The sequence below is a fragment of the Schistocerca nitens genome, chromosome 2 (genome assembly GCF_023898315.1).
Source record: "Schistocerca nitens isolate TAMUIC-IGC-003100 chromosome 2, iqSchNite1.1, whole genome shotgun sequence".
Classification (NCBI taxonomy): domain Eukaryota; kingdom Metazoa; phylum Arthropoda; class Insecta; order Orthoptera; family Acrididae; genus Schistocerca; species Schistocerca nitens.
In genome coordinates this window covers 67,590,109-67,617,965 of record NC_064615.1, presented here as the reverse complement: position 1 = coordinate 67,617,965, position 27,857 = coordinate 67,590,109, and the positions used below count along the sequence as shown (strand labels likewise).

General features: G+C 40.5%; 1 long non-coding RNA gene across 1 annotated transcript; it reads right to left on the bottom strand.

Annotated features, from left to right (window-relative positions):
* Positions 1–1,704: 1,704 nt before the first annotated feature.
* Positions 1,705–27,517, bottom strand: LOC126234264 (uncharacterized). Its single transcript, XR_007544697.1, has 2 exons — positions 26,597–27,517; positions 1,705–5,484 (listed from the first exon to the last, which is right to left on the bottom strand). It is a non-coding gene; the product is annotated as an uncharacterized LOC126234264 (long non-coding RNA).
* Between the last annotated feature and the right edge of the window lie 340 nt (positions 27,518–27,857).

Genomic DNA, 27,857 nt, shown 5'->3' with positions numbered 1-27,857 from the left:
TGAGTACGGCAGAAGTGAATCGACGACAGTTGTTCAGCGTGCATTTCGAACGAAGTATGGTGTTAAACCTCCTGATAGGCGGTGTATTAAACGTTGGTATAAACAGTTTACAGAGAATGGGTGTTTGTGCAAAGGGAAAAGTTCTGGACGGCCAAGAACGAGTGATGAAAATGTAGCACTCATCCAGCAAGCATTTGTTCGCAGCCCAGGAAAATCGACTCGCAGAGCTAGCAGAGAGCTGCAAATTCCACAATCAACTGTATGGAGAGTGCTACGAAAAAGATTAGTTATGAAACCTTATCGTCTGAAATTGGTTCAAGCACTGTCTGCAGCTGATAAGATTAAAAGAATCGATTTCTGTGATTTTATCCTTGCTCAAATGGAAACAGATGAATCTTTCGTTTCAAAGATTGTGTTTAGTGATGAAGCAACTTTCCACACTAATGGGAAAGTCAACCGTCACAATGTCTGTATATGGGGCACTGAGAATCCGCGGGAAACAACTCAGTATGAACGTGACTCGCCTAAGGTGAACGTTTTCTGTGCCATTTCAGCCAATAAAGTTTTTGGTCCCTTTTTCTTCGAAGGTGCTACTGTAACTGGACTACAGTATCTGGAGATGTTAGAGAATTGGCTGTTGCCTCAGCTCGAACAAGAAGCACAACAATTCATATTTCAGCAGGATGGAGCGCCACCACATTGGCACTTATCTGTCCGTAACTACCTGAACGTCAACTACCCGAGGCGATGGATCGGCCGCCAGGCAGCCCGTGACAGAGCACTTCATCACTGGCCTCGAAGAAGCCCTGATCTTACCCCCTGCGATTTTTTCTTATGGGGGTATGTTAAGGATATGGTGTTTCGGCCACCTCTCCCAGCCACCATTGATGATTTGAAACGAGAAATAACAGCAGCTATCCAAACTGTTACGCCTAATATGCTACAGAGAGTATGGAACGAGTTGGAGTATCGGGTTGATATTGCTCGAGTGTCTGGAGGGGGCCATATTGAACATCTCTGAACTAGTTTTTGAGTGAAAAAAAAACCTTTTTAAATACTCTTTGTAATGATGTATAACAGAAGGTTATATTATGTTTCTTTCATTAAATACACATTTTTAAAGTTGTGGTATTCTTTTTGAATCACCCTGTATTGTATAGAGGATCGATTTAATTGAGAGCAGGGAAAGGGTTTCATGTGACCAAGTTTATAGCGTGCAATAAATTTAGTCGTACATCCTGTAAATCTGAGGCAGTCAACCAGTTTTACCAACCGCCCACTTTTGTATCTCTGTTAGTAGCAAAATTTTCTAGCTGATTTATGAAGTAGGAAAGTAAGTTAACGTTGTAAAATTTACAAATCAGAGTTGCAGCTAGTATATAATAATAATCACTTACCAATTACTTTATGTTAGAATTTGATGAAAACCGAATGAATACATCTTTAACTCCCTAACCGCCTACAGCCCACCATGAAAGCTAGAACGCCCACTACCGGACGTTAGGGACCAAGTTGAGTGCTACTGATCTAACCGATGTACATCGCCATGTGTAAGGATCGAGACTGGATTCCTTGAATTGCCAGAAAGGGAGATGTGATTTTCTTAGAGATGGATTTATCAAGATATAGGTAAGTGTGTTGAAAGGTCAGTTGTGGCAACAGACGTCTATGTTTTTCATTCCGAAAGAAAGCTACAACACTTAATTATCTAAGAAAATGGCATTTTATTCCATTAAATAGTACAGACATCTCGTACAAATGAAAGTAACTGAACACAGTAAATGTAAAGTGTGAGGTACTGTTAGTGCCGAGACGAGTGCTGGGTGGTGAGAAGCGTGTCCGCGGGGGGCGAACCGCAGCGGCGACAGGCGGTCCGCACCCGCCGAGGGGCCGGCAGCCAGACTCGAACAGAGACTCGGGAGTCGAGAAACAAGGCGTCAACCAACGGAAACTGTTTACACTGTGCAGACTAGCACCATTTTAAAGCTTTGTTACCAAGCAAGACTCATTTGTATCTTTAAGTAAACAATAACAATATCCTTAAACAAATGAGAGATTTTGTAGTTTTCTTATCATAATACTTTCTGTGGACAATATAACGATTCTTCTCGGTGTCTGGCGTTGAAGATGGAAGATTTTATACATATGTATATATATATTTGAAATTGTTCTTATCAGTATCTCAATATCAGATGTAACATAATTTACAATCATTCTCATAATGAAGCGATCTTATGCGCACATATACAACAGACAGTAGGAACATTTTGCTACACTTTTACTCAAATAAAATTTTGCTTAATTCTTTTTATGTACAAACGCATGTATAAAATACCAAGGGATCAGCAGTTTTTTTAAGGCAAAGTCGAAATGATAATTCACAACATGTTACAGTCTATGAAACTTCACAGTTCTCACATGATTACGAAAGTTGCTACTCAGATACACATTTCAAAAAGCCACGAGGTTAACTTTTTACAAACGAAACACGCCTCTTGCAATGCACAGAACACTAAGATACTTCTAATAGATACACTTCTCTCAAATAAATTGTCTATTCTGTTTCAACAAACGAAAAATAAATTCTTTAGAGACTATCATAATGTACATATTAAATTACGCTTAGAAGATTAATAAAATAAAGTACTGCTTTGTTAAGGTTGAAAATATTACATCATTTCTTTAAATAATCACCGACATACTCGTGAAACAGAATGTAGCTTTGTTTGCAAAGTTTAATGTTCTGAAGCTGACATAGCTTAAATTGTGTTTTCTGTAGCTTCCATTGAAGCTACGTAAATTCAGTGATATGTGGGAGGGTACTCAATTTATTAACATGTTACCTTCTGTTAGAAGCAATGCAACAATAATAACAACAAAATAAATCCCTCCTCATTTGTAAAACAACTCATAATGTAAACATTTGGTTATATGCTTACGTCATATCAAACAGCAAGAGATAAATTTTTCAAGTCCATTGCTTAATTTTAGTTAGAGCTACATATTTATCAATTGCAAGACACTTCTCCAGTATGATAACAGAGTCTGCAGAAAGGAAACTGTTGAATCTTCTCCACAGTTAAACAATTATCGACATATGTATGAACCGACTCGCTAGTTCACGGCGGTATGTAGTGCAGGAGTCTGTAGTACAGGTACATAATGCGACAAATGGTATGACATTCGCCATAGTAATGGTGGTAAAATATTCGCCTTATGTTCCTTTGTTTTTATTTCCATTGTAACGGAATTAGTCCTATCATTCGACACATGTGGAAGAAACAGAACCACGTATGTCGAAACTATTCTCTATTTATTGTTCATGAAAGACAGCGAGTACCCGAGCATATTATATTGTTCCATACTTACATAGTTTCTGCGACAGAAAATGTTGACAAACGTGCGTACCAATTAGAAGTTTTAAATTCATCTGCATTTATTTACAAACGGGTAACTTCTTATTTTATTCAACATGCTCCTCATCTTCGAAATTGCTGCAGTATTGGTCAACCGCGCGGCTAGGAATGATCAAAACCAAGCAGTAGTTTCGAGGACTAAGTGCCGCTTACCCCTGGGGACCACCCGGGTCACTCAGCTAGCTGATTCTCCATTTGGCACTGTCATAAAAGCAGTCTCACACGAACAACGATGCTTTGAGTCACAATGCTACTGGTGCCACTTTGTGCAGTCATTATCCGTGCTTGGTGAGAATAAAGGTGACCATTGAAGGAAATAGTTTTTGTGTGTATTCTTATTGTCTCGTTAAGATTGTTACTATAGTGTTACTAAGTGCACTTGTTTTTAAAAGAGTAGATAACCCAGCTTAATGTATCTGTGTTTCTGGTGTTACAGCGCACATGAAGGGGAACCATGTTGTATATGGTCTGTCATATCAGTAGTCTTCTGGTAGCTATAGAGGATGATTTGAGGACATCGTCTACCAGTGATTAAGAGAGTTGTGTTTTGGTGACGGAAATATTCAACGTGAAGAGGTTACTATGGGGGATGCCACGTGTTGACAGGCAATTGGCACTTGTGCGATATGACGTAAAGGCGTCAGTGGTATCATTCGTGATGCCTGAATTCATATATTTCACTTTCATTCAGCTTATAAAAACTAAACTGAAAATATGCATATTACGTTAATACCTCTGTATACATCATTTTCTAATGAAGAAAATCTAATAAAATTTTGGCAGTTAGTTTGAGAGGTTCTAGAAACAGGAATAGGTCCTGATGATAGATCTACCTAATTCAAATGGAGTTCTGCTGGTCTTGAACTTAGCACTGTTAGTTTGGTGAGGAGCACAATGTACACGACATATATAGCACGGCTTTCTGAAAGGACTAGGTAGAGTGAAGACATCAAACAACATCACTGAAATCAGATTGTCACTCAATAACGAGAAAGTAGAAGAAATGCAAAAATCTTGTCTATAGTCCTAATTTTAGTAATAAAATTTGCACATTCGCAAGAATGAAAATAGAGCTACATTAGTAAATCATGCGGTCCTGGTGATAATCGCCACGAAGAAAGGACCTATGTCAACAACTGTCGACACTTGAATAACAACGTCGTAAAACTGGAAAAGCTATTGTCAATGTATATTATTGTCTACAGCAAATGTCTTCAAGACGATCTCCTGAAGGATTATTATAAATTACTTATGAGATGAGTGACTACGTGGATCGTGGTGTCTGTTCAGTGATACTATCTGTGCGCTTTCCTTCTGTGAAACTTGCATCTTAATCGTTTCTGAGACCACGAACGACAGTTACCAAAGCAGAGTTAAAAAAAAAAAAAAGAGATTTTCACCAGATCGGTACTGCATGACGTAACAGGGCCACAAATTATACAGCGCAGCTTGAAAATCTCTTACTTCATTTACAGAACCCTCATCCCATAATGTGTACATATATTTTTCAAACAGTAAGAAGTCGTTTTCACCGAAATGGAAAATATAATCCTCATGTAGACATTTTTTATTTTATAGTTCGATACGTTGACTACTAAGGAAAATGAGAAATGGACAAAAAGCTTGTTAAACACGTAAATGTAATTCCCAGGGGTAAGCTGGACCAAAAATAAGACAAAACATGTGAGCGACATACAACTCGACAAAATCCGAGAAAGCCTTCAATCATCTGAGAATGAATTTTTCAAGAGTGCAGTTTCCGGTGTCGCAATAGAAACTGCGCGGTGACTGAATTGTTTGGAGGAGGCATGGGCAACTACCTGTCTCGCTCATCTGTCAAAATACCGAAGGCTTCACGCTTTGCGATGTGTGCTCGGTGCTCGGTGTGGTATGTGTCGTGGGTTCCTGCCAGCAGCATCATCAACTCGATGGGCGGCCGCTGCGGGGGTGCATCACTTGGACGCAGAGCTCATTCTGGTGGGTGCTGCCCGGTTCCCGGCATCTCCATTTGGTCCTCGACGGATGGCGGTGGAACTCCAGCACATGGCGAAAAGGGTTGGGACGGCTACTGGAACAAAATAGATGCGAGCGACGGGTTAGTAACGCAGCTGTACCTGCAACACGTCATTCACACAGCACACTGGGCGCTACATACCAGGTGATTGTTATTAACGTTTAAAAACCCCCAAGCGACGTAGGTGACGCAGAGACACGTAATTTAATGTAAGACACATGGGGTCGCAAATACCGGGAAAACCACCAAAAATGGATGAAAAGAGTTGAACATGTGTAATCACCAAATGACGTACCACACCTCACGTGCAGCAGCTGGGCTTCGGAGTGACGGGATGATTGAGCGATGCAATACTTGCATTTGAACAAACACTGCAAATTTCGAACACATTTTATACTTTCGATCTGTTGTAAATGCAAATGCGACATTTATGACTGCTTTATTGATTATCACAAGGCTTTCGACAGAGTAAAACACCAGAAGATTGTTGACATTTTAAGAAGCATTGGTTTGGATGATAAAGACCTACGTATAATTGTGAACCTATATTGGAACAGTCGGCTTCTGTGAGGCTCGACAGAGCAAATACAGAAGACATAGACATTCTACGAGGTGTAAGGCAGGTTGTTTACTATCCCTACTGATTTTCAACATCTATTCAGAACACAACTTTAAGGAAGCTCTTGATGAAATGGAGATCGAAGTGCTCTTAAACGGAAAATGTATCAGCAACATCCGATATGGTGACGACACAGTAATATTTTCTGACAGTAAGGATAGTCTGCAGTACCTTGTCGATAGACTTGCACAAAAAAAGCTCTGAATATGGTCTAGATGTCAACCCTCAAAAACGAAAACAATGACAATCAGTAAAATAGAGTCCCCGCATGTCAGATAGAGCAAGTACATATATACACGTACCTTAGCACTACAATGAATGACCAGTGGGATCTTTCTGATGAGGTGAGAACTCGAATTGGAAAATCCAGGGCTGTCTTCAATAATATGTGTAACCTTTTCAAGAATCATGGCTTTTCAATGACGACGAAGATCAGACTTCTACGCTGCTACATATTTTCCACCCTCTTCTATGCTGTTGAAACATGGACTCTGAGAGAATCGTTGGGTAACCGGCTGGAGGCTTTTGAGATGTGGCTGTACAGGAGAATGTTAAGAATACCGTGGGCAGCGCATGTCACAAATGTCGAGGTTCTATGAAGAATGAAGAAAGAGAAAGATGTATTGGCACCGTGAAAGCAAGAAAGATCCAGTACCTGGGACACATTATGCGAAACAACAACAGATACCATGTCCTTCAGACCATCCTGCAAGGAAAAATACCAGGGAAGAGAAGCGTTGGTCGGAGGAGATTATCCTGGCTTAAGTACATCAGAACGTGGACCTCTAAAACATTTACAGAGCTTTTTACAGCTGCAAGTCACAGGAAAAGCACTGCCAAAACGGTTGCCAACATCCGGTACGGATGGAAACCAGAAGAAGAAGAAGAAGAAGAAGAAAAAGTAAACGCAGAAGTTACAAAATTATTGTCAGCGTTGTAGCCCAGTAAAAGCTGTCCTTATTTCGTATTTCTTTCTTTTTGTCCCTTAATTGTTTACAGACATTATTTAGAAAAGAATACGTACATTTACTAGTAACGACGCAGTCCGTAAGTGTAAATCAATGCAAATACATAACTGTCTACCGCAATGGTAAAGTACTGCCCGACGGACGCAAGACTCGAACCCTGAGTCCCATGCGCTTAGGCCGCGCTTGTAGCCCTGGACCCACACCGACGTGAATGGTTGACTGGGGTTGGGATGACGAGGTGCCACAGAGCTCAACAGCTGCACGTATGACGAGGTATGTTGTTTGGTGACGTCACATGTTCACCATTTGTCACCCACTTTTGGGGTATTTCTCAACAGTTGGGACCCCATGTGCCTTATATTAATCACTTGCTCCAGCGTCATCTACACCGCTTCGGAGGTTTTTAAACGATAATACGAATCATCCCGTACACATATGCATTATACTGCACACGCGGACTGTTGTAGAAGGTGCATTAGGACATTAAATATCATAAAGTTACGGAAAATGACTGCTTTAATACTTATGTTTTATGTTCCAAACATCTGGTTTTTTTGTGAAGCTCAGGCAGGTAGCTACGCATTTTTAGTTGTCTCTCGGTGAGTGAAGCTCACTTAAATTTTCCATTATTTCCCCAGCGAAATTATTATATAGTCACCGGTAATATCCTCCTCCGTACACACCTCACGTTCGTTGCTGGTCCAACCCCACGAAGTTAAGCTGCATTGTGTTACCAGTCTTCAAAACGTTTAAGAAGATGTAATTCTAACATTAATTCCAAATACCATTATCACAGTAATGAGTCGATACATGCAACCTAGGTTACACCCCGTTAAACCTACACGATAGTTCGTAATTACTATTATCTTCTCGAAGACGTCGTACGTCGATGCAACTAAATTAAATGTTGTTTGGTTTTACCCCACACTTACGAATCATCATCAATGGCCTGTACAAAATACTCGTAAATGCATTATGTAATGTTTGCAAATACATTATATCACAATGTTTTCGTCATTCTCCTGTCGTTACATAAGAAAGCTGCTTTTCTAGCGTTAACGTACTGTTTCGTTCTACTTACAATTTTCTAAGAGCATATTATCATATCTTCTTTCCATTTTTTGTTATTAATCTGAAAATAGTACCTTACCCTTACGAAACTTGCTCCAGAAAGATGCTTCTTTAAGTTGAAAATAACGAAAAAAACTGTAATACATTAAAATACTGGACGAAAAAAATCGCAAAACCAGTAAGGAGCTGTGGACCTAAACGAAAGGTGGATGCTGTATTTCTACATCTGAAAGAGGATGTCTCCTCAAATTTCGTACCAGTCGCATGAGAGTGTCGTTTGTAGTAGCCCTATGAGGATTGTCACGTATAGGTCGCGAATGTGAGTAGAAATGCATAAGATTGCATAAGATGAACATGTAGGAAAGCAACCTAACGTTAGCCAGGGCGCTGGGAAGCAGGAGAGGTTGCGTTTTTGTGGCAAGGTACGCTGGAGCTACGTGACCAGCTGCGACAGAATGTTATGGAAGGACGACAGGACACAGGAGACGCCCGTGATCGCGGGGGATTGCATCAGACGAGCCTTTATAAGCAGGGCGGCTGGTTCTGCTGGGAGATTCCTTCGACAGTTGCGTCAGACGCTGGACCTGAGTTACTCTGCCCTTGGGACAGGACTTAGTTTCTCGTGGCACTTAGCTGCACACGGTGCATGCAGGATTGCACAACTTACATTCAATGTGTTTGTGCCTCTTAGGGTCGACAGTGGTCTCATTCTACCTCGTGTCTCGTCTCAGTTACTTCATCATAAGTTTGTTGTTGTGGTCTTCAGTCCTGAGACTGGTTTGATGCAGCTCTCCATGCTACTCTATCCTGTGCAAGCTTCTTCATCTCCCAGTACCTACTGCAACCTACATCCTTCTGAATCTGCTTAGTGTATTGATCTCTTGGTCTCCCTCTACGATTTTTACCCTCCACGCTGCCCTCCAATGCTAAATTTGTGATCCCTTGATGCCTCAAAACATGTCCTACCAACCGATCCCTTCTTTTAGTCAAGTTGTGCCACAAACTTCTCTTCTCCCCAATCCTATTCAATACCTCCTCATTAGTTACGTGATCTACCCACCTTATCTTCAGCATTCTTCTGTAGCACCACATTTCGAAAGCTTCTATTCTCTTCTTGTCCAAACTAGTTATCGTCCATGTCTCACTTCCATACATGGCTACACTCCATACAAATACTTTCAGAAACGACTTCCTGACACCTAAATCTATACTCGATGTTAACAAATTTCTCTTCTTGAGAAACGCTTTCCTTGCCATTGCCAGTCTGCATTTTATATCCTCTCTACTTCGACCATCATCGGTTATTTTACTCCCTAAATAGCAAAACTCCTTTACTACTTTAAGTGTCTCATTTCCTAATCTAATTCCCTCAGCATCACCCGACTTAATTTGGCTGCATTCCATTATGCTCGTTTTGCTTTTGTTGATGTTCATCTTATATCCTCCTTTCAAGACATTGTCCATTCCGTTCAACTGCTCTTCCAAGTCCTTTGCTGTCTCTGACAGAATTACAATGTCATCGGCGAACCTCAAAGTTTTTACCTCTTCTCCATGAATTTTAATACCTACTCCGAACTTTTCTTTTGTTTCCTTTACTGCTTGCTCAATATACAGATTGAATAACATCGGGGAGAGGCTACAACCCTGTCTCACTCCTTTCCCAACCACTGCTTCCCTTTCATGCCCCTCGACTCTTATAACTGCCATCTGGTTTCTGTACAAATTGTAAATAGCCTTTCGCTCCCTGTATTTTACCCCTGCCACCTTCAGAATTTGAAAGAGAGTATTCCAGTCAACATTGTCAAAAGCTTTCTCTAAGTCTACAAATGCTAGAAACGTAGGTTTGCCTTTTCTTAATCTTTCTTCCAAGATAAGTCGTAGGGTCAGTATTGCCTCACGTGTTCCAACATTTCTACGGAATCCAAACTGATCTTCCCCGAGGTCCGCTTCTACCAGTTTTTCCATTCGTCTGTAAAGAATTCGCGTAAGTATTTTGCAGCTGTGACTTATTAAACTGATAGTTCGGTAATTTTCACATCTGTCAACACCTGCTTTCTTTGGGATTGGAATTATTATATTCTTCTTGAAGTCTGAGGGTATTTCACCTGTCTCATACATCGTGCTCACTAGATGGTAGAGTTTTGTCAGGACTGGCTCTCCCAAGGCCGTCAGCAGTTCCAATGGAATGTTGTCTACTCCGGGGGCCTTGTTTCGACTCAGGTCTTTCAGTGCTCTGTCAAACTCTTCACGCAGTATCTTATCTCCCATTTCGTCTTCATCTACATCCTCTTCCATTTCCATAATATTGTCCTCGAGTACATCTCCCTTGTATAGACCCTCTATATACTCCTTCCACCTTTCTGCCTTCCCTTCTTTGCTTAGAACTGGGTTTCCATCTGAGCTCTTGATATTCATACAAGTGGTTCTCTTCTCTCCAAAGGTCTCTTTAATTTTCCTGTAGGCAATATCTATCTTACCCCTAGTGAGACAAGCCTCTACATCCTTACATTTGTCCTCTAGCCATCCCTGCTTAGCCATTTTGCACTTCCTGTCGATTTCATTTTTGAGACGTTTGTATTCCTTTTTGCCTGCTTCATTTACTGCATTTTTATATTTTCTCCTTTCATCAATTAAATTCAATATTTCTTCTGTTACCCAAGGATTTCTATTAGCCCTCGTCTTTTTACCTACTTGATCGTCTGCTGCCTTCACCACTTCATCCCTCAGAGCTACCCATTCTTCTTCTACTGTATTTCTTTCCCCCATTCCTGTCAATTGTCCCCTTATGCTCTCCCTGAAACTCTCTACAACCTCTGGTTCTTTCAGTTTATCCAGGTCCCATCTCCTTAAATTCCCACCTTTTTGCAGTTTCTTCAGTTTCAATCTGCAGTTCATAACCAATAGATTGTGGTCAGAATCCACATCTGCCCCAGGAAATGTCTTACAATTTAAAACCTGGTTCCTAAATCTCTGTCTTACCATTATATAATCTATCTGAAACCTGTCAGTATCTCCTGGCTTCTTCCATGTATACAGCCTCCTTTCATGATTCTTGAACCAAGTGTTAGCCACGATTAAGTTATGCTCTGTGCAAAATTCTACAAGGCGGCTTCCTCTTTCATTTCTTCCCCCCAATCCATATTCACCTACTATGTTTCCTTCTCTCCCTTTTCCTACTGACGAATTCCAGTCGCCCATGACTATTAAATTTTCGTCTCCCTTCACTACCTGAATAATTTCTTTTATCTCGTCATACATTTCATCTATTTCTTCATCATCTGCAGAGCTAGTTGGCATATAAACTTGTACTACTGTAGTAGGCATGGGCTTTGTGTCTATCTTGGCCACAATAATGCGTTCACTATGCTGTTTGTAGTAGCTAACCCGCACTCCTATTTTTTTATTCATTATTAAACCTACTCCTGCATTACCCCTATTTGATTTTGTATTTATAACCCTGTATTCACCTGACCAAAAGTCGTGTTCCTCCTGCCACCGAACTTCACTAATTCCCACTATATCTAACTTTAACCTATCCATTTCCCTTTTCAAATTTTCTAACCTACCTGCCCGATGAAGTGATCTGACATTCCACGCTCCGATCCGTAGAACGCCAGTTTTCTTTCTCCTGATAACGACGTCCTCTTGAGTAGTCCCCGCCCGGAGATCCGAATGGGGGACTATTTTACCTCCGGAATATTTTACCCAAGAGGACGCCATCATCATTTAATCATACAGTAGAGCTGCATGTCCTCGGGAAAAATTACGGCTGTAGTTTCCCCTTGCTTTCAGCCGTTCGCAGTACCAGCACAGCAAGGCCGTTTTGGTTAATGTTACAAGGCCAGATCAGTCAATCATCCAGACTGTTGCCCCTGCAACTACTGAAAAGGCTGCTGCCCCTCTTCAGGAACCACATGTTTGTCTGGCCTCTCAACAGATACCCCTCCGTTGTGGTTGCACCTACGGTACGGCCATCTGTATCGCTGAGGCACGCAAGCCTCCCCACCAACGGCAAGGTCCATGGTTCATGGGGGGGTCATCATAAGTATACGTCCCTTATCCCACAGAGTTCCCTTATCTGCAAAGAATTTCCAGCTTGTTTTCCAGCACCAGGACTTTGAGTTGGACGAGACACCTCATTACTGGATTTGGCGTCTAGCTCCCATCCTGATCCGCTCGCAGGAAACTACATACGCGACAGGATGCAAATCAGGTTTGCCTTAAATACACGCTGCAACGGTCGTCAGCGTTAGTTACCTTTGAGATTGGGCGTGCTGAGTTGACGTTAGTCAAGAATGTCTATGAGGCGACAAAGGCGCCATTAAAAGCACCTCACTAAGTTTTAACGAGGACATGTACTAGGGATACGAGAAGCTGGATGTTCCTAATGCGATATGCAGAAAGACCTGGCAGGAATGTAGCCATTGTACATGACTGCTGGTGGTAGTGGTGGTCATGAGAACGTACGGTCGTAATACGATCGGGCACAGGACGGACACTTGCCACTACCAAGAGGGAAGACCATCGTGTTCGGTGTATGGCTCTGGCGCATCTTACTGCATCTACAGGAGCAAGTAGAGGATTAGTTGGCACCGCACTGACACAACCCACTGTTACAAATGGTTACTTCAAGGACAGCTCCGAACCAGACACCCTGTAGCGTGCATTCAACTGACCCCAAACCAGCGCCATTTGCCACTTCAGTGGTGTCAAGCGATAGCTATTTGGAGGACGAAGTGGAAGACTGTTGTGTTTTGTGATGAACACTAGTTCAGCCTCGGTGCCAGCGATGACCATGTTGTTCGTTCGAAGGGGGCCATTTGAGGGACTGCAACCAACCTGTCTCCGAGCTAGACACTCTGTTTCTACACCTAGAGATATAGTCTGGGGTGCGATTTCGTATGTCAGCAGGAGCGCTCTAGTGGTTATCCCACACTCCCTGACCGCAGACTTGTACGTCATTCTGGTGATCAGACCCGTTGTATAGCCATTCATGAACAGCATTGCAGGGGATGTTTTGCAAAAGGGTAACGCTGGCCCACATATCAATGTTGCAGCCCAACATGCTCTACAGAGTATCGACGTGTGACCTTGGCCTGCTCGATCACCAGATCTGTCTCCAATCGAGCACATGTGGTACATTATCGGATGACAACTCCAGCGTCATCCACAAACAGCATTAAAGGTAACTGTACTGACCGACCAAGTGTATCAGTCACGGAACTCCTTCCCAAAAACTGACATCCGGCATCTCTTCAACACAATGCATGCAAATTTGTATGCCTGCATTCACCATTCTGGTGGATACACCACGTTTGCAGTGGCTTATCTCACGCCGACATTAACCTGTAAATTTGCAATGTTAATAGCTTTGTAGGACAAAATTCGAAAAAGTTCGAGTTTTTTTTAACTGCGTAATTTATTAGGTTGATTCTTTAAGAATAACATCGAAAAGTTTCATAATCGAATCCTGACTAGAAATACATTACAAAAAAGTTTGTTCGGGCGTCTGCGCCTACCACGCCCCCTCTTTCTATGCTTCCTGTGATCCTCACCTTCTGTGCGCCAGAAATTTATTGCTCGTTAATTTTTCGTGCGCACAATCGAAAAGAACTGCAGATGAGTCTAGAAGGCTGTGAGAATGATTATCTTTGCTTGTTCCTTTGTTTACAACGTTTTTTTTAAATTATACCTTCTACAAATTTTTTTCAGTTTTAGTTTTGCTTATATCTACCTGTTTTGCTTGAAATGGGTCGTAACAGTGGAAAAGCTATCAGGGAAAACTTATATAGTGTGAAAACCATGCAGCAAGACTTGTGGGTAACATTCTTTCACAAAATTTCCACAGACGATGACCTCAACATTCCCTTTGTGACGTATCATAATGCAAATATCTTCATGCAGAAGCCAGTGGAAAGCCGTACACAGACACACAGGGTTTGCCACTTGCTGTTTCAGATGTTATAAAACCAACTCTCAGCCACCTAGCCAATACTGAACTGCTGAAAACATGTGTACTTGAGAAAACAAAGAAATCAAATGAAGGCTACAATCACCTTATATGTATGTGTTGTCCGAAAACAGTATTTGTGTCCTCAATTGTTGTGAAGATAGCTGCATGTGATACCTGTCTAGTGTTCAATAGTGGAAATGTAGATAGGGTTAAGTGCCTGCAGAAACTAGTCTTCTATCCATGTGCATTCACACTGAGGATACTCAGAAACATTTATGAAGTGCTACTCGACAAAGCTCAGGCAGCAGAAGAACAAAATGCAAAAGTTGGCTTGGCAGAGGAATCAGGGGACGAGATTACTCCAGGAAGATGAGAAAGAGAAAGATCATGGATGTGGACAGCATTAGTAATTAGAGATAAAGCAATATTATCAAAAATTGAAATAAAAACTTTAAATGTGAATTTCCTTATGCTGGCTTTTTTGTGCTGTAACATAGATTTTCTTAGGAACTATAAAAGCTAACATCCTGAACTTTTGTACAGTTCTTAGGAATTAATGTCTGAATAATCCCGTGCAGCACTTTTACGTTATCTTTTCTCTGAGAAAAATTCTCCTTTAAAATATGAGAAAAAGAGAGCAGTCCTGGGTAACACAAAATTTAAAAACTAATTTCAAAGCTGCAACGACGTTAAACAAAAATCTGTTCCATATGTTTTATTAGCCTCTTACGCAGATGTAAACTGTGAAATTTCAGTTTTATTGCTTGATTAGTTTACGAGGAAAGGTACGTTATACAAACAATGGTAATTAAAAATTCAAATCCTGATAAAATGTACGTCGATGGCATTTTCAAACAAAAATTGTACAGAATATCAAGGATGTGTTGTACATAATGGTCTCAAGTTGTATTATTCTAGCTGTAATATTTATGAATATGTAAGTTTAAGTACGACAGTGCATTTTGCCTTACGTCCATCCTTAAATATATTACCTAGACAAATGTATTCCCAAAATTTTATTACTTTGCATTAATTACGTATTCGTGTTGGGCTTTTCTTCCGTCAGTGAATACCTCGAAACGCTATATAAGGCATTTATTACACACATACAATATCATGCATTAAGTACAATCGACGATGGTTCGAAAATAAAGAAAAACGACACTCGTTTGGCTTAAAATCAAACAGACTTTTATTTAGCTGCATAGACGAACCCCATCCACTTACTGTTCTCAGATCTGAGAATCTCAATTGCTAACTAATTGAAAGTACAGTCTCAGGCTTTTGAATTAATATGTATTATGAAGTGCAGTGCGTCAAATTTCTCTGCATTTAGAACGAATTGTATTTACCCCAAGACGATAGCCTTCGTTAACTGACATCACATTCCCAGATTTTTCGGTACAAACGTCTACATGAACAACTAAGTCAGTTGCTAGAAATCGTACGTTAAAAATGTATTATCAGTCAAATTGTTAATATGAACAACTGTAAAACTAGGAGTTACCTTGGGTACAACAAAAATCACAATCATCTCTGAGAAAGAATACAGAACAACACACTCCATTCTGTTATGAAGTACATGCAACAAGCAGCATATTAGACAAGAAGGAAGAGTGTTGGTGCAGGAGAACTTTTTACACATTATACTGAGTTCCCACTGCTTTAAAAGTGCTCAAATAATGTCAGAAGGAAAAATAAACGAATAACAATCAAGGCATGTCAACACATCACTGACAGGAGCGAGGAAAAAAAACAATGATATTCAGTTAGAAAGTACAGTTTATATGCAGACCGAAGCAAACGTGTTTACCAATGGAAATTTTCACTACGTTAATGTGGTACTGTATGTGGTGTACTGAAAAGGTATTACAAACTTTAATGGCACCTGTCTTGAGAACGAAACTGCGGGTATGAACCCGCGTCTGTAAACGTCATCTAACAGTCCATCAAAAATTATAAGTTACAACGCCTGCCACTAGCCTTCCCCTTGGACAGCAAACGTGAGTTCGTACACGTACGCTACGTTGAGGGACATTCACACGTTTGACTCCATCTAACATTCTGAACGAAGACAGACTCCTTGTGAGCAGTTCCGCTTACTGTCCACTGGCATACGGACTCAAGGATGGCCGGGCAGAAACCATTGACTGCTGCCGTTTCGACATTTTGTCGCGGTTGGATGACATATCGAGATACGGCTCCCTAAACGCAATCTGTTCAAGTCGTTCTCTGTAATTTTTTCAACTTTGTCAGAGTCGTTGTGTTACTCCTCTCAGCAAGTTAAATTTGTTATTTTTGAAATGGGCAACAAAAACAAAAATATAAACAGCATGATGTAAATTCGGAAACAGTTTGTAAACACAACTTGCGCAGGAAACCAGTAATAGAAATACAGTAGGTAGCAGAGAAGAATGCCTGTGGGAGACTTGTCTTACTGTGTTAAAATTTTCACATGAGATTACGCCTCTTAATTAGTAGGTGTAGAAGCATTTCAAGTTTTTATATTAGGTCAATAACTACGACAAACACTGAAAATCAGAATTTTTGTTGCCACTAGCAACTGTTAAGTATTCAAACTGCAGCTGACTCCCGGGATAACGATTTAGACGTGTAGATTGTCTATCTTGCGTTTTGTTCTTCGCCATCTATGGTCTCACTTTTTCTTTTATTTCTTATTTAAATGGGAAAATTATATCGAAATATGCACACATAGATGATATCCATGTTAAAAGCAATAAACGGAATAAAATATTCTAGCACTGATAATGTTTTAACTGGATAAAGCGGAACGTGTATCGTAACGAAAAAGTGTATTTCAGTAGGTGCACGCACAGTACCACTATTAATACCGTGTGCACACAGTGTTATAGCTAGTGCAAATGTGCAGTGCCTTAGGACAAAACTTGATACATTATAATTTTTTTTTGGGAAAGTGACACTTGATGTGTTATGTAAGTGTGAACACTGTCTAGCCCAACCAGAAACAGAATACTATGGACGTAGTGACTATCTGGAAATGGTGAATGAATGGTGCAGAGAAACTTCTATCCGTGGTGGTCTCTCTGCGTAAACAAACAGTAAGCTCAGTGCCAAGAACATTGGCACAAATAACTGCCTTGTGGGCATGGATACAGAAATGGCTGCTTTGGTGCTGTCATATGCTAACTGAATTGTTGTGTCCATGTACCGTTCCCAAAATGGCAATTTTGGAAACTTCATCAGCAACCTAGAAAGCTATCCATGACATCTAATGCGCCTAGGAGCAAAGATTGCCTTATTGGGAACTTCAGCATCCTTATCGAGGAAGACAGTGACGAAGAGAGAGCTCTTATGAACTTAGTAAGCACCTACCGACTATTTGTGGTAACTTATCTGCCAACAAGATGCGATGTCTGTCTTGTTACAATTGTCACAAACATTAATAGTTGTCACAAACAAAATAGCTGCGACTACGAAGCAAGTGTGGCTGACCCTATGCTTGCAGATCACAGTGCATTAATCATCAACCTCTGGACAAAATCAGTAGGTACACAACAAATTCCCAGCTGGCATTCAAATTATGTCTTCAGAAGAGGGGTTACTGCAAAGATTGATTTCAAAACCGCAGTGTCTTCTACAGATTGGCATCAAATTCTGAAGAACTGGCACCAAATGATACATTCAGTTCCGTGTTCCCGACTCTTAAAGCCAAATATGATGAATCACAAGCTGCGACATCGTCGCATGTGATGTGATTTATATGTATTTGACGATGCTGGTGCTGATTCCGCATTTAACAGTTGACTATGCCACTATGGCTGCAGTGCATTAGGACTTTGTTTTTATGAGACAGATCTGATGATGGTCATTAAAGACCGAAACTGGTAATCTGTTAAACAGAAAAGATTGTGACCATAGACGTAAATTAAAGGAAACTTATTAAATATGATGAAAATTTTCCGCTAGAGGTATACAACTGCCAAACCAAAATACGCACGGAAAACTGCCAAAGTAAGGAACTTGTATACCTCCACATTAGCTAAAATAAAATGCGTTATACAACTACTGAATGATAAAGTGAAATCCATCGAAGATATTCGTATTCGGGATAGACTATACTGCAATTATTTAGAGGCCAAAAGGATGTACATAAAAGAAGTAGATAAATAAAAATTAAAGCACTGCCATTTTTATTGAAGAAGCTCACAACCTTTGCAAGGTCGCGAAGAATTTGGTTAATGAACACAGGTAAAAGCTCGCATCTTGCTCTAATTCACACAATTCAGATGAATTTAATGAGTACTTTATAAGCGTAGTGAAAAACAAAGTAAGTGAAATTTCTAATTTTGAGCCCATCCAGAAGTTACGGTGATGTTGGAAATAAATGGGGCACGGTAGTGTGAAAGAGAGTGTGTCCAAAAAACATAATACAAATAGTAAAAAACTACAAAAACTCAGGGAGTTTTTGATATACACTGCTGGCCACCGTAAATGCAACACCCTTAAGGAAGCATCCGAATCAAGTGAAAATTACACCATGAGTTTGCAGCGATGAGATATGCAATTGATTAGAATTTCAGCACAGACGCACATCATGCGCGCCTGTGGCGCCACCTCATAGCGCCATTTAAGGCTTGGCGATTTCGACGAGTGTACGTTCGGCACGTGTGTTTACCTTGTGGTTGTTTCACAAGACGATCAGTTATGCCTCGTAGACAACAGCGAACATCTTTTGATCAAGTATCCGAGTTCGACAGAGGAAGGATAGTGGCTTACCGAGATTGTGGATTATCATACAGAGGAAACGCTAGTCGTGTTGGACGAAACCAAACAACTGTAATGCGGATATGTGACAGTTGGATGCAGGAGGGTACGACGGACCGACGTGGTCGATCGCATTCACCTCGGTGCACCACTGCACGTGCTGATAGGAAAATTGTGCGCATGGCAGTGACGGATCGCTCAGTGACATCCCGAACCATAGCACAGCACATTGCGTCTGTAACGCATCATCCAGTGTCTGCGCGTACCATTCGACGCCGTTTACAGCAGAGTGGTCTGTCCGCGAGACGTCCAATGCTTCGTCTACCATTGACGCAGAACCACAGACGTCTCCGTCGCCAATGGTGTGATGACAGACGGATGTGGACGGCAGAATGGAATGACGTTGTCTTTACTGACGAGGCACGCTTCTGTCTGCAGCACCACGATGGTCGGATTCGAGTGTGGAGACACCGTGGAGAGAGGATGATGGACAGCTGCATTATGTACCACCACACTGGTCTTACACCGGGTATTATGGTATGGGGCGGTATTGGATATTACTCTCGCACGCCTCTAGTACGCATTGCCGGTACTTTAACTAGCCGGCGCTACATATCCGAGGTGCTGGAGCCAGTTGTCCTTCCTTACCTTCAGGGCTCGGCCACAGCCATATTTCAACAGGATAATGTGCGACCACACGTGGCACGCATTGTCCAAAGGTTCTTCGTCAATAACCAGATTGAATTGCTTCCCTGGCCAGCTCGCTCTCCGGATCTTTGGCCGATAGAAAACATGTGGTCCATGGTTGCTCAACGAGTAACCCAGATTACATCCCCAGCTACCACACCAGATGATCTTTGGCAACGTGTGGAAGCTGCTTGAGCTGCTGTACCCCAGGAACACATCCAACGTCTCTTTGACTCAATGCCGAGACGTGTGGCAGCTGTGATCTCCAACAATGGCGGCTACTCTGGCTACTGATTCTGGCAGGAACCACATGTCACAGACTTCTGTAAACGTAATCATTTGATACTTGGTCAACATGTTATCTACAAAATAAATTTTGTTGAGCTACCTCTTGTCTTTCTTGGTGTTGCATTTACGGTGTCCAGCAGTGTATGTACGGTATGTCCCGTACTATATTAAAAACTATACTCTGTGAAATTGCCACAGTAGTAATAAATAAATGCCTCCATGCTTGAGAATTTCCAGACTTTCGGAAAGTAGTAAGCATACTACCAGTTCACAAAAGGGGTAATCCACATGACGTGTCAAGCTAGAGGTCTATGTCTATAAAACCAGTGTTAGCTTAGCAGATGGAGCCAATAATGAAAGGTCAGGTGTAAAGTTTTTTGGAGGAAATGTCTTTTATGATACGCACTACAGCTTCCCGATGGGCAAGTAAACTAAAGCAGCAACACTTCATCTAGTTACAAGAATAAGTCAAAGTTTTGAAGACAAGGAACCTATAGCACTGGAACTGTGTGACTTAGTAAGGCATTTGACTGTATCCAACATAAGGCCCTACCCAGCAACCTGAAATCATATGGTATTATGGGAGAAGTTCCAAAAGCTCTCGAATCCTGCCTAAGTAACAGACAACAGATTTTATCAGTGCGAGGAGCAGACTCGTGTGAAATGAAGTTAAAACATTGTGTGCCACAAGGAACCGTAATAGGGCCTCTGTTTTTCTTAATTTTCGTTACTGACATAGGCTCAAATTGACACACCTTGCAGTTTGTAGATGATACATTTTTCTCAAAGGGGCAGAATGTAGTTCACGTTATTCAACAAGCAGAAGTCGTATTCTGCAAGGCCAAGGCGTGGTTTATCATGAACAATATGGAAATTAATGAACACAAAACACACAGGATGATATGCAGCCTCAGTGTTACTGGAGCACTGCGTAACACAGTAGCTGTTTAAGTTTCTGGGCTTATACATTGATACCAAGTTAAACTGGCAACAGCACACTAAACATGCATGCTCCAAACTCTCAAGAGTTTTATACCTCTAAATGAAATCAAGAAGTGTGATAGCACAACAGTATCATCAGTTATGGGCTGTTACTGTGGATCCATTCTGCAGGCTGCTAGAATGTGGTTTTATTACAAATGAAAGCAATGAGGACAATTACCTCAAGCCAAAATCACTGTAAACCAATTGTTTACAGGTTGGGAGTTTGATTGTTTTCAGGCAAAATACAGTTTCAGTTGCCACGTTCACACAAAGACAAACCGTGAGACCTACAGAAACAGAAATGAAGTTCATCAATACGGCACTCACTAAAAAGACAGCATTAAAGGCCAACATGTCGCTTAATTAAGACACAGACCAGCTTCCAGATAGTGGCCCCAAAATTATTCAGTGCTCTACACTAGGGTGTTCAGTCACTACCATTCGAACAATTTAGAACTAAAATTTTGTGTATACTAAAATGTCAGCCTTTGTACAGTATTGATGAATAATTTTCTGGTGATAGAACCATGTCTGCCAGCGTTGCAACTCAGTGTCAGTGAAAATGGTTGTACTACACTGTGTTCTAATATTGATTGTCCTGCATACTGTAATCTATTTCTTAACTTTAGGTTCTATAGTATCCATTCAATATCATAGTCCAAATTGCAATACTGTATTCGTTTTATTGTAGCATTGTAATTGTAAACTTGACACTGTCTGTCTAACCATCGCTAGTGAAAGACGTAGAACTGGTAATAAAGGTTGTAATAAAGTATCAAGAGGCGAAATAGGCTGATATAAATTCGGAATTATAAGAGAAGTGAAGAGGTTTAGCGATTTAATATGTTTACGCCATTCACATTTCCTCAAATCGACCACAGTTGCAATACTGACGTAAATGCTTCCATGGAAATGTGTATAGAAGAACGCATACTGTTGCGTCTAGACTGTGCCAACTGGCTCGCAGCCATACCCTTCCCGCGCACATTCTTCCCAGTTGCGGGGTGTAGCAGAAACTAACATAATGGCGTTTTTTATATGTCTGTTAACCAGACATAATCATCTCATTGGATTTAAATTAAGAAGACTACCTTGTTCTCCCTGCCTGATGCTGTACGAGGTGCATTCAAGTTCTAAGGACTCCGATTTTTTTTCTAATTAACTACTCACCCGAAATCGATGAAACTGGCGTTACTTCTCGACGTAATCGCCCTGCAGACGTACACATTTTTCACAACGCCGACGCCATGATTCCATGGCAGCGGCGAAGGCCTCTTTAGGAGTCTGTTTTGACCACTGGAAAATCGCAATAGCAGCACGGCTGGTGAATGTGCGGCCTCAGAGAGTGTCTTTCGTTGTTGGAAAAAGCCAAAAGTCACTAGGAGCCAGGTCAGATGAGTAGGGAGCATGAGGAATCAATTCAAAGTGCGGGTGCGTTGTCTTGGTGAAACAGCACACGCGCAGCCCTTCCCGGACGTTTTTGTTGCAGTGCAGGAAGGAATTTGTTCCTCAAAACATTTTCGTAGGATGCATCTGTTACCGTAGTGCCCTTTGGAACGCAATGAGTAAGGATTACGCCCTCGCTGTCCCAGAACATGGACACCATGATTTTTTCAGCACTGGCGGTTACCCGAAATTTTTTGGTGGCGGTGAATCTGTGTGCTTCCATTGAGCTGACTGGCGCTTTGTTTCTGGATTGAAAAATGGCATCCCCGTCTCATCCATTGTCACAACCGACGAAAAGAAAGTCCCATTTATGCTGTCGTTGCACGTCAACATTGCTTGGCAACATGCCACACGAGCAGCCATGTGGTCGTCCGTCAACATTCGTGGCACCCACCTGGATGACACTTTTCGCATTTTCAGGTCGTCATGCAGGATTGTGTGCACAGAACCCACAGAAATGCCAACTCTGGAGGCGGTCTGTTCAACAGTCATTCGGCGATCCCCCAAAACAATTCTCTCCACTTTCTCGATCATGTCGTCAGACCGGCTTGTACGAGCCCAAGGTTGTTTCGGTTTGTTGTCACACGATGTTCTGCCTTCATTAAACTGTCGCACCCACGAACGCACTTTTGACACATCCATAACTCCATCACCACATGTCTCCTTCAACTGTCAATGAATTTCAGTTGGTTTCACACCACGCAAATCCAGAAAACGAATGATTGCACGATGAAGTAAGGAAAACGTCGCCATTTTAAGTATTTAAAACAGTTCTCATTCTCGCCGCTGGCGGTAAAATTCCATCTGCCGTACGGTGCTGCCATCTCTGGGACGTATTGACAATGAACGCGGCCTCATTTTAAAACAATGCGCATGTTTCTATCTCTTTCCAGTCTGGAGAAAAAAAATCGGAGGCCTTAGAACTTGAATGCACCTCGTAGTTAAATCTCCTATTATTTTAAAATCATGTCGGCAACGAAGCACTGTTCGACACTAGTAACAACCATCTGTTGCTGCCCTGCAGAGGTTTCACGATATTACGTGTACATGTTGTTTGATACATCTGAAAGCTATGATTCGGATCATTTTTAACTGATAGCCAATGCAGTTTTGTTTGTGCTGTTTATGGGGGTAGACAGGGGTGTCGTCCGAGTTATTCATGAATTTCTTTCAGTAAAATAACAATCAAATTACAAAACTGATTTGAAACCTTTACTGTAACTCTTAAAATTGTATTGAGTATTTTTTTAGCAAAGAACTTGCACCCAGAGAACACTACACGACATCGACGAAAGGGCATCGCGCGGCTAGAGTGCCGCTGGTGGGAACTCTGAACGCTACAGCATCAAAACTAAAACAAAAGTTCAAAAACTGCTTTGAAGCTGAGGATACTTACTGTCTAACGTAGTACACAGGGACATTTAAAAAATGGTCCTTAACGAAATGGTGGCACTATAAATAAATATGTTTTAACATAAAATTCGTTATATTAACGCGGATTAAAATCGAAATTAAAATATATCGCAAAAATCACACGTACTGTAGTAGAAGAAAACGCCGACTCACAAGCTGCAAAACGGCATAATGTAATTGCATGTATGTTTCATGCTTTATAGCTTGAGCTGAGGTGAAAAATGTTGTTTTGAAAAAAGAACTACACTTGGTCTTTTTTCTGCCGATATCGAAACACACTCTCATTTTGAAGAAATTATATTCATTAACAGGATTCCGCTGACCAATCTAAGCGTTTTTTGCACGATTGGCATTCCTTTCCGATCCTTTTCTATCCCAATAAATACGTTTGTTGCCATTTTCAGGTACTCAAGTTTTACTTCGTATAAAAAATTAGCGAAATGACAAGGTAAGCAGATGCTAGAGAAGCAATGTTTACCATAAACGAATCATGTTACGGACAGGTATCTCATAGAGTATATTATTTCTGCTGATTCTAAACTTTATATGAGTGAATGTTAAAACAAACCTTCTAAGAAACATTTTAAGTCAATAAAAAGTTGTGGCCTGGTTTTGTCCAAACGACAAGCATTTGGACTGACCTTCCTTCAGGGATAGCACGCTTCACCATTAATGGTTCATTCATTCTTCACAAGATCAGTACATTAGCTGCTTAGAACGTCAGTTTCAAACTATTTTCTTAAAGTAACCAACAAATCCCGCTCGCTGCTTATGTTAATGAATTATGAAAATACTAAAGACACAGCAAACTGTGTCGTAGGATAATTCCAACAACAGTGAACTACAGATTTCTCTAAATAGAAAATTCACTTTCTGCCTCAGTTAGCTGTCAGCAACCACACCCAGTCCGTTTCGCCCTTGCGGTTAGGATTTTCATTTGTATTATTATAATTTATGGAACGGGTTGCAGTGTGTTTTGCAATATTTGTGTGAAATGAAAACTATATTTACAGTACCTACCCTGTCAATATACACAGTGGTTCGTCAAGAATGGCACAACCTGCTCAAAAATGTATTATCGAGAGAGTAAACTTAACGTTTCTTCTCGAAATTGATGAAAATTGATATGGCTTTCTGTTTGGGTATAATGTATGATTAATATATCTTTCTTTACGATGAGTATTTCCGCTTTTGAAATTCCACTACTTTTTTGTAGAAATGATTTGCATTAACAGTAAATGTGGACATTTCTTATTAATTTTTTTTTTTTTTTGCGGAAATAGTAGATGAACATTCCAAACTGAATCATAACCACAAATTAAGTCACTAGTGAATGTCTGACGGAATAATGCATCACTAGCAAGGCAGGAAACAGGGCTATAACATTCCATTCACGGCTAGGTATTTAGAGGCGGAACACAGTTCTAGAGCAGATCAGGGAGTAGCAGGAATTTGATCTCTGCTTTTATAAGGAACAGCTTTTTCATTCTCTTTAAATGATGATGGGAACACACGGGAGACCCAAACCACAAGGACGGGTCACTGGTTTAACCGTGACCTTCGCGAGTGGAAATTAATGAAGCCCCTTCTTCTCAACTGTGCTGTTTCCATCGGGACGAGTCGGTGCCTGGGAATACAGATCCATAACTAACTTTCCGTTTCTCACAAAACTTGCGTTAAGCCGAAGAGGTTAAAAAAAATCAGCCACCCAGTTGCAAAATAAAGTTTTATTAGCCCTTGACCTGGGTTCAATAACTGTAAAAACATCTTCCTCGGAAGGAGTGGGCCTTGTTATATTGTCTCTGGTATGGTGTACACTTAAGTTATGCAATTATTTTCTCCTTTGACTTCTGTTATTATTTTATGTTGACAAAAGCCTTAGCATAGGACGAATGATTAAGACATTTATTCTGACGAAATAATTCTCAGGTGAAGAGAATGGTATGAGTGTGCATAGGACCCAATAGTTCGGCAATCGACCACGTTGCCATCATCAGGTGCGCACCTGATGATGGGAACGTGGTCGTTTGCCGAAATATTGGGTCGTATGCACACTCATTCCAGGCTGTTCACCAGAGATTTATTTCGTCATAAAATACGCCTCGAGAAATTGAAGAATCACACGACATTTATTCTGTTATGTGCTGAATGTAATCTGGCTGCTGTCTTAAGCCATAGCATGTGATGTTTCTGCTTTTTATATCAATCTTATATATATCAAGAGCCTCTACGCTTCAGCTAATGTAATTTACCACTATGTAATGCAACAAGGTCCACTACTTCCGAAGGAGGTATTTTTAGAAATATCGAAACGTAGGTCAAAGACTAATAAACCCTTGTGCAGCAGCTGGTTATCTGATTTTTCAACCTCTTCAATTTATACAGTTGCTACTTTGCAGCCAGGTTGAAGATTTTGAAATAAATTAAGCCTTTGGGATCATATAACACCACGAGTTTCGACCACCACGATCGGCTACGGTCACCAGAGCTATTTTCAAGTGATTAGGAGTCTAGCATCGTGTGAGAAGACAGACTGAGAGACACAGTGTTTGTTTACTTATATGACACTTGAATCATAACTATCTGAAAATAGCCTTCGTGACCGAAACATAAAAGTGAAGCTAGTACTATTATTTTAGTCCAAGTAATTTGTACAGTTGCGGGTACTGTACCATCGTATCGCACATTATGCACAAGACCTTAGAGACTATTTCACCCGACTTGCGCTATAAACTAAGTCGACATCGAGTATTTCATAGCGTCTCATAACTGTTTCTTTGCCTATCAGCGATATTTTATCACTGTATTAACAATGATGTACTAAGAAAAAACACGTACCCCTTTCATTGCGAGTCGGATAGGCCAACTTAACTGAATAAATAAGAAAGTTAATTACTTATGATAACTTCATAATTAATGCACCATTTTGATTGGGAATTTTATCACATTCATCACTTTGTTACATATGTACGTAAGAATGAAATCTCTTACCTGTCAGTATGTGTGTCTTTACAGGCTTTTTTCACTTTGCCTGTAGAGCTCTACTGGTGCCCATGTTGATTCAGCTTCTCTCAATAGTGTCAGTATCACAACAGAAGAACACCGTTTTTCCTTTTATCTTCATTTCCACTTTCAGCGGCAAATGATGTAGTGACTGTATATAAAATACGTTTGCTTATTGTTGCACACAGAGTCATAGTTCCAGAATGTCTGTCTCTTGTTACGTAAAGTTTCTTGAATAACCTTTATAACAACAGCATTTATCAGAAGCATGAAAATATTGTATCACTTTTTTCACTAAAGTAGTCACACCATATTAAGATTTCAGTCTGTGAACAGAAGTTGTTGAGACTGTCTAAGAAATCAATACACACTAAAGCAAACATAATTACTCTACTGGTATTTCCGGGAATCTTTACACATACACATTTTTTTCTGATTAGCAGTAAGATTCTTATCACACCATATATTGTACCACATACATTACGGATAACTTATTTCAGAACTGATTACCTGATAACCATGCCAAAGAAGTTCAGTTTGTTTGCGTCAAAAGTTTTTATAGTTTTCGATACAGTAAACAAGAGGGAAGTTCTCTTACGATGAAACAATCTACACAATGTCTATCAACATAATATTTTTACATAAAGTAGTGTATTTACTTATTTTTGATAAAACCTATGTTTCTGACACTGGAATGGTATGTTTACGGCGTATAATGTTTCAGTGGGTGTAATGAGCAACGATAAAATGAGACAAATGTTATTTCTCAGAATCAGGCATGATATGTCTACAGGGACTACTAAATTCACATGATATGGTAGGTGATATGAATTCTCAAGATGAACTATAATTTGCTGTTGTACTATTCATGATATGAACAATCTTTCACATACAGTTCTCCTATGCAGAGAAAGACTGTAGTACGCAGTAAACAAATTACTCTTTCTAAAATGCTCATTCTCCAAAAATATTTTGAAATAAAAGTTATTAAAAAGCAAGAAACAGGATCTCTTTTAATGTAAACATTATTAAAAATAATGTTGTAGTTGAACTGTCGTATTATAAGTTTTAAATATTTAAATACTGCTGAAGAAACTCTTTAGTGTTTGGCAATTATGAGAAGAAAGCGTATTTCAACGTGGCTGCTAATGTTTAGCATTCTGGAAGATAGTTCTACGCTAAAGCTTTTAAAGCAAAGCTTATAACAACAGATCTTTCGTTTAATGTAATAAATACAAATTCTATTTAG